Source organism: Microcebus murinus, chromosome 11, assembly GCF_040939455.1.
Source record: "Microcebus murinus isolate Inina chromosome 11, M.murinus_Inina_mat1.0, whole genome shotgun sequence".
NCBI lineage: Eukaryota > Metazoa > Chordata > Mammalia > Primates > Cheirogaleidae > Microcebus > Microcebus murinus.
The window spans coordinates 48695566-48704698 of record NC_134114.1 but is presented as its reverse complement, the minus strand read 5'-3'; positions in this window follow the sequence as shown (position 1 = coordinate 48704698).

The following is a 9133-nucleotide window of genomic DNA, read 5'->3' as shown; positions in this document are numbered from 1 at the left end:
CTCACATGTTTTTGAACAGAATCTCCTGGGGAAATCTTACAGAAAAGGATTCTTGGGCCTCATCCCCAGATATTGGGATTCTGTTGGACTGAGGTTGGCTCTGTATCTCCAGCCATATGATCTCATGTAAGATCCTCCCTATTCTTAACGATATATTTATTCCTCCTACTTCTCCAATCTCAGAGTGCGGAAGGTCCACACTCTAGGAGTCCAGTCTTAGACAGCATCACCCCTTTGAATCTCTATGTATTCTGCCAAATGTAAGCTCTTTCCTGCCTTAGGGATTTAAGCTGCAGATGGGAAATATTAATTGCTGATCTACCACCCCATAGCCATATTGTCCTCCATAATACTTCATATGTAACTTGGACAAATGAAAACAAATTCTGTAGGAAAATCTCTAGTGTGGATTGCATCATGCTAAAGATGACAGGGTCTCATGCCTTAGCAAAGCCTAACAGCCCATCGTGCTTTCATTTCTCAGGCCCCACTCCCTTCCATGAGCAGTGACGTGCCACTCCGTAACTGCGCACTGATCTAAGGCTTTGTGACAGCTCCTCTGTTTTAAGCAACAGTAAATTCACCCCACAAAGTCAGAAAGGGAGCTTTTTGATGGCTGCTGTCAATTTTATTGCTTTATCCTGGTTACTAGGATAGAATGTGTAGACATGGTGTGTTTATTGGTTTTATGTATTGCATGTTGTTGCTGCTCTGACAAGCTACTCCTATAAAAATGTGTTATTATTGCATGATGTAGCTCAGTGAGCTGACCCTGCATTTCAAAGTGTACTGAAGCAAATAGCATTGAAGTCCATAAAAGCTGACTGGCCTCCATCACAGAGGACTCAGCGTGAGCTGCAACTCCTACAGTCTGGGAAAGAATTATACCTTTCCCTCTGCCAACAACCACTGCTATTGACTGGGCACAACACAGCCCTGAACACAGGCACTATCTATAAATTCCAAGACAGGAAACCATCATATCATTCCACTTGTTCAACTCTCCAATAAGTGTCATTTGCAATTTTGAAGTTTATAAAATATGAAATAAATGGCTTTTAAGTGTTTTCTTATATTAGTTCAGGATGCAAGGGGAGTGGCTGTCATTATTTTGCCCTGAGTGCTGAAGAGAAACTTGAATTACAGCAAGAGAGGATGTGGTTAGTTCTAACCAAGTCATGGCTGGGGCATCCTGAGTGTTGGGCTGGAGTCACTGCCTGATACCTCAGCAGCGTGAAGGTCTAACATGGTGGAAGTGAGTGTGGAGGAATGGACTACCCCACTGTGGCTTCCAAACCTAGTTTGACACCAGGATAATCTGGGGAGTTCTTTTTTTTTTTGAGACAGAGTCTCACTTTGTTGCACAGGCTAGAGTGAGTGCCATGGTGTCAGCCTAGCTCACAGCAACCTCAAACTCCTGGGCTCAAGCAATCCTCCTGCCTCAGCCTCCCAAGTAGCTGGGACTACAGGCATGTGCCACCATGCCTGGCTAATTTTTTTTCTATATATATTAGTTGGCCAATTAATTTCTTTCTATTTATAGTAGAGACGGGGTCTCGCTCTTGCTCAGGCTGGTTTTGAACTCCTGACCTCGAGCAATCCGCCCTCCTCGGCCTCCCAGAGTGCTAGGATTACAGGAGTGAGCCACCGCGCCCGGCCAGTCTGGGGAGTTCTTTACAAAACAGATTCCTGTTCGCTAGATATTGGGATTCTGTAAGATTGGGTTTGGCCCTGGATCCTTGACAAATGATTTCATGTAAAAATCCTTCCCTAATCTTATCAACCAAGAGCAGAGGCATATGTTAGGTTCCATGAGTCAAATGAGCTGAAGAACTGCTCCATATCCCATAAGAGGAAGTTTCTTAATGAAATGGGAAAAAAGTGCTAAGATGCCTCAACTCCAAGGGTGAAACATTGTGGGCAAGTGGCTTATTAGTCTCTCCTGTCCTCACTGCCGGGCTCCAAGACTCTGCTCCTAAAGCCACCCTGCTCTCCCCCTCATCCCACCCACTCTCCTTTATCCTATATATGTACAATTTGAAACCACTTATTATTTTCAAGTCCACTTATATTGTGGAACTTGACAAAGGAAAGAATTAATCTACAGATTACATTTAAAAGCTGTTATTGTTCATGAAAGATTAAGCAGGGAAGTTCTTTGAACACACTCCTCCCATCTTCCTTGTCTTTGGTTAATGTTCTCTGAGCACTTGACTGTTCAAGACGTGCTGAATCCTACAAAGGTAAGCAGAGGACAAGTGGCTGTCCCCTCCTCTTCCCCACATGTTGGCTCGTGGGCTTTCTACATAACTCGGGTCTCCCCTTTTCTCTTTCTTTTTTCTTTGGAAGCAACCTAAATATGCAATAGATAAATGATGAAATAAATTCAGGATGCTCTGAATAAATAGGGAGATATCCCATGCTCTTAGGTGGAACACTTTAACACTGCAAACATGCTGCTTCTATTAGCAATTAGAATACAAGTTGAAATGAGAGAAACCTTTACCTCAGACCGACAAAAACGAGAAACCTGGATACTACTGTAGGTGGGACGTGAGGTTTTAGGACCTGCATGTCCTGCTCATGGGGCTGTAGACTGGTGCAGCCGTTCTAGGACCATCTGGCAATAATTACTCAAATTAAATATGTGACCCACAAATTATGCTCTAGGCCTGTATCCCTAGAAAGTTTCACATGTCCACAAAGATATTCTTCACAGCATTATTTATGCAGGGGAATTTTTGCAACAATTTGAGTGTTCATCACCAGGAAAGTGGGCAGGTAAGATGGGGCAGATGCTCCACACAGGGCATTATGTGGTAGTTAGAAGCAACTAGATGGATTAGATGCAGCCATAGCAACATAGTTGAATCTTAAACAAATAGTGCTTAATGGGGGAAAAAAGAAAACACAAAATGATATGCTAGCATGATCATCTACATAAATTAAAAAGGAATGCATATAGAAAAATTACACATATATTTTGTAAGAACACAACCAAAATGATAAACCATTAACGTTGTTGCTTATGGGGTAGGAGAGGTGGATGGAAGGGAACTCTGGGATAAATTAGATGACCCTTAGCATAGGCCAAGGCTGATGTGCCAAGAACTGAAGAGTAAGATGACCTCTATTGTCTGCACCTCTGTCCTCTAACACATGTGCACACCCATGTGAAAGAAAATATGGCATATATGTATAAAGAAATGCCATGCAGCCATTATATAAAATATTGTGGAAATATATTTATAGACACTAAAAGATTTTTAATATTCAAGCAAAAGAGCAAGTTATGAAATAGCATACCCACTATTATTTCACTTTTCAGCAAAACAAATACCTAAACATTATAGAAAGAGTAGTTGGCATTTTAGTGAGTCAAGTACTTTTCTTCTTGCTTATCTATATTTCTTTGTTTTCACCCGAGTAAATTGAATATATTTCCAATATGCCTTCAATGACTATGTATGGGCAATAAAGAGAAAAATTAGATGTTTTTTAAAGGAAGACTTTTGTTTTTACAAACATAAAGAATAATGAGGTCATCTGTTGTGATAATGTACAGGTACTGAAAAAACAGGCAGTATTTTTCTAAGGCTTTGTGTTTTCAAATACAAACAGTTTATAAAGCCCAGGCTTTATGGGTTGCTCTTTCCTTTCCTGAGAGAGCAGGGGAAACCAACAGTGGTTCTAAGGATCCCCACGTGAATTTTGCAGAAAGACATGCGTTACAGTGGGCATCCACAGAACTGCCTCCAGCCCCAGCAGGAGGAGTATGCCTCCAATGGGGCAAATTACTTTAGCACAGCACGGTTTAACACAGCATGCATATTCCAAAGGGACAGAACTTTCAGGCAAAAAATTTTTATTTAGACAGGGTAGGGCTTGAGGATATGGTGACGCCAGCCTGACACATGAAGACTTTGTAGCTGCAACACGCTTGCTGCGGGCCTTGCAAACATCTCCATTCTTCTCGTCCCAGCTGCTAACAGCCACCTCCCGGCAGTACTTACCAGAACAGCAGATGAATATTTGTTAGAGGCTTTCAGCTTTACAATATTAACAGACTTTTTGTAAAGTTGTGTGGGGCAATAACTTGTAATCATACACAACAGATCTTTTTGCCACTTCTGAACATACTGGACAGGCATGTCATGGAGTGTATAGAAAATTTCTGAAGTGCTTGCCTGCATACAAGTGTTGGGATTGACAGCTCCACCATCAGCTGGTGACGTTATAAGAGGTAACAATCTTGTCCTTTGGAATGCACAGTCTCAGAAATCAGTGAGATGTCGCTGCGTGTTTTCCTACGAGGACTGGCACTAATGTCAGCAGTCCAGCACCTGAGGTGTCCCAACTGCCAGAGAATTTCTTGAACTTAGGCCAGGCTGAGTGGCTTTCAATATATAAAAGGTAATGAAACTGAGGTTCCACAAAGCCTTGGTCATCTCTAGCTTTTCGTAGGTATATGAGACGTGTACAATATTAACCAGAGTAGGGGGTAGAGAAAGAGAGGAATAACACCAAATGATTGCTTTGAAGAATGAGTTTAAAACATCCTAGTAGGAAGGAATTAAATGTAGAGAACTGTCCCCATAGATTTCCTTCATGCCTGGCCTAGACTGAAGGAAGCAAATTACTGTAGCTACTATAGCTCTACTTTTTCATGCTACATTTGTGTTGTGAACTGAAAGTGCTAGATGGGAAATTCCCTGTGATTAATTAGAACTAATAAAGGAGCCCTATTACAGAGAATGATTAACTTCCTTTGCTTATGGTTTCCCACCAATTATCAAATTCATAATTAAATACCATATGACTTTTCTGCATGTAAAGGAAGAGGAAATAAGATGGCTTAGATCATTCAGAGAGAGACCTGAATCTCAATTGAATTACACGACACCTGGTAATTTTTAGAAAGGTTGAGAACTTTAGAACCAGAAATATCCAGATTCTAATCCAAGCTCTCTTTACAAGGTGTACATTAAGCAAACTTCATAGCCTGTTTGGGCCTGTTGCTTCATCTGTAAAATGGAAACATCACCACCTGGTTTGAAGATTGTGTTGATGTTCAAATAAGATGACAGATGAAAAGCATCTTGCCCAGTACTGAGCATGAATATATATATATATATATGAATATATATATATATTCATGCTCAGTATATTCATGTATATATACACACACACGTATATATATACATATATATAAAATAGGTAGATAACAAATATTTGGCTGCTTTCTTTCTTCCTACTGGTTTCAACGGTTTTTAATTATGAGTTTTCTATGGTCAAGGCCTTAAAAAAACACTAATTATCATAGACTTTGGTTGTAGACAAATTTGAACACAGATTAATATACTATTACACCAGTAGTTCCCATGCTTGTGTGGTAAGAATCACCTGCCCCTGTCTCCCCACATCCACTGATTACACACCCTGTTTTCCAGGCTTTTCTCCAGAGATTTTTGAGTGAATCTGAGGCCTGGGAATTTGTATTTTAACAAACATCCCAAGTAATTCTTATCTCCCAGGAAGTCTGGAAAATAGTGATATCAATGCTTCTCAAACTTCAATGAGCAAACTGATTACTTGGCTAGCAGGTTAAAATGCAGAAAATTAGTGTGGGTCTGGGTGGGGCCTGAGATTCTGCATTTCTAACACTCCTGGGTGATGCAGATGTTGTTGGTCTGAGGACCACACTTTGAGAAATATCTTTAGGGTCCAGGGTAATTGGACCAGCAATTATATGGGAAATATCTTAAAGCTCTATTTATGGTGGTTTCACGTTAAGGTATAGGAGTGAGTTAAGTGTCAGCCTCTGAGTGGGTTATTCCTTGTTTTTGCTTTTCTACCTTGACTGCACATTAGAACCACTTGTAGAGGGTATTTGTTTTTGTTTTTTAACTTACATATGCCTAGGCCCAATCCTCAGATATTCTAACATTCTGGCATAGCCAGGTAAGAGCATTAACATGGTCAACAAGCAGACAGCAATGCATCACTTGTTGGACACTTAGAATTTTCTTCCCCACCCCAGTTCTTCTGAATCAGAATTAGCAAGATCCCCATGTGATTTGTGTACATGTTAGAGCTGAGATGTGCTGCTTCATCTGAGGTTATTAAACTCTTCTCTTTTCTCCCCTTTTAAGTGCTTGGCTGTTCAGTACCCAATGTGATTGCCCCACATGGGTGGGTTAGCATTGATTTTTTTTTAAGTGATTTCTCCTTACCTTAATTCTATCTCCAGTTCATGAACTCTCTGGTCCACTGGGTAGTCTCATCCCCTCACCCCCATCCCCACCCCATCACAAAAGTGAGAATCTTAATTTATGTAAGCTGCATCCCATTGTACTTACATTTTGTTATAGAGTTTAAAAATAATGCCTTGAGGAGCCAGACGCACACCAGTAATCCCAGCTACTCAGGATGCCAAGACAGGAGGATCGCTTGAGCCCTGGAGTTCAGGGCCAGGGTGGGCAACACAGTGAGATCCCATCTCTTAAAACAAAACAAAACAAAAAAGCCTTGGGCTTAAGAGATGTAGCCCTCGCCATTTGTTAGGAAAATATTATGCCCCCGCTTAATTACATTTACATGAAAAATACCCCAACTAAGGTAAAATAACAGAACGTGGATGCTGAAAACATGATACGAGTTATTACGCCCCCAAGTGACAAGACCCACAAGAGCAAGATTGTCAAGTTGTCTGCCCTTCAATTCACCTCAGTGGTTTTACCTAGTCTAGACTACAACAAATACCTTTGAAACTTCAATCTTTCACTTGTTTTCATTAAGAAGTTCATGCATTTGCTCTAAATTGGTTATTTACCAGCTAATGCTGCGGCTGTGGCTGTGACTGGCCCTGTGATGTGTGTGCTTAATACTCTTTGTGAGTTTTTCTTTTATGGCGAAGACTCCCTTTTCTGCATAGCATGATATCCAAGTCCCATTAAAACGATCATTTCCACAATTACTTTTTAAAAAATGTGATTCTTAGAGTGATTCCTCTAAGCAGGGAAAACTATATCATACATGCAGTGAAACCATTGTCACAATCAGTTCCCTTTCATCTTGTAACTTACGTTGCAGTAGAACAGGGTGGGAGCGGCGAGTCACGTCTAATGGCAGAGGCTAATGTGTGGGCTGTCCTGCAGATTGCTCAAGAGTTCAAGTCTCAGTCCCGCCTGTCATGAGGGTTAGTCACTTACCCTAAGTCTTGGTTTCCTAATTGATGAAATGAAGCGACACACAGTTCAAAGGGCACGGAGATGGAGAAGATGTACACAGCATGGTAGCTGGCTCCTGGGAATTGTGCCACACATGGTAGCTCCCACTAGCACCTCCTTTTTTGTTCTATTCAGTTCAGCAAATATTTATTGACAGCTCTTACATGCTCCCAGGGATCTTGGAGTCTAGTAAAGATGATACACATGCAGAAACAGATAATTCCAAAATAATGCAGTGAGACAGATGCACAGGGAAGTGCAGACGGTGGGTCCACGGGCCAGCCCATCCTTCCCGGGAGGCCTCCTCCAGATGCCCAGGCCCCACGTGCATGCTGAGCTGGTGTCACCAAAGCTAAGAACATGTTTCAGGAGCTGGCCTTCATCCCAAAAAACATCAGAGCTCTTTGAAGGGTCAAAGCAGGGTTGGATGTGGTGTGCCTGCATTTTTTTTTGAGACACTCACTTTGTTGCCCAGGCTAGAGTGAGTGCTGTGGCGTCAGCCTAGCTCACAGCAACCTCAAACTCCTGGGCTCAAGAGATCCTTCTGCCTCAGCCTCCCGAGTAGCTGGGACTACAGGCATGCACAACCATGCCCAGCTAAGTTTTTCTACATACATTAGTTGGCCAATTAATTTCTTTCTATTTATAGTAGAGACGGGGTCTCGCTCTTGCTCGGGCTGGTTTCGAACTCCTGACCTCGAGCAATCCGCCCGCCTCGGCCTCCCAGAGTGCTAGGATTACAGGCGTGAGCCACCGCGCCCGGCTGTGCCTGCATTTGAGAGACATTGCTCTAAGGACATTGAGAACCGACTGGAAGGGGTAAGAGTGCAGGTAATCCAGAAAGAGACTATGACAGAGATGAAACTAAGGCTGCCAGCAGCAGAACAGTGAGGGGAGAGGGATTGCACAGAAGAGCATTTTGTGAAATTGGTGGGAATTGGCGATTTTTTTTTTTTTTTGGTGTAAAAAGAGAAAGAAGAGGTAAGGCAGAAAGCCAGGATCTGGCTTGGAGGGAAGATAGGGAATACAGTGTGCCTGAGAGAAGAGGCACAGAAGAGAATGAGTAGGGTTTTGGACATTTGGAGTGTGAGGTGCCTAAGCAGGAGCCAAGAGGAAATGCCCCTGAAAGGAAAAGCCAAGGAGTGGGTGAAAGGGAAATGCCCAGAACTCCAGAATGAGCCCTGGGAAAAACCAGTATTTAAGGGGACAAGTACTCAGAGGAGGAAGAAGAAATTTTCAAGAGACAAAAACAGGATGGAGAGAACTAGGAGAGAGCAGCGTCAGGGCAGACTGGGACTGACAGAGACGGTCTACTAAGTGACGTCTTGAAATGTGGACTTTGGATTCAGCTGTATGTCATTAGTGACCTTCCCAGAGCAGTGTTGATGGCATGGGCGACAGAAGCCAGATTCCAATGGGGCGAGCAGCGATACACAGACCTGGAAACATCAAGTGCAGATCATTCCTTTGGGAGCTCGGCTAAGGAGGGACTGGAGGGAAAAGGAAGGTTAGGGAAAGGGTTTTCTGGAAGGAAAGAGGGAAGGAGGGGAGAGAGAACAGTGAGGGAGATGATGGTAACAGGTGGAGCGAGATCTTGGGAGAGCAGAGGAGGTGGTATCTCACAGATGGGCGTCTCTTCCCAGAGGCTGCAGGAAGATGGTGGGTGTGGATGTGGGTAAGTTCTGCAGGCAAGGAAGAAGGTGGGGGGAGAAAATAGGAAGGAATGAGAGGAGGTCTTAATCCTGAAGAGTGGACTGAGCATAAGTTAAAAAAACAAGGCAAACTGCTCCACTCGGCAAAAAGCAATTTGCAAAAACTCATACTTTCCATAGTACAGAGTAATAATAATCACTAGTATTTTTGGAGGGAGGATGTATAGGTGCATATTGGAAAACACTTAGTCA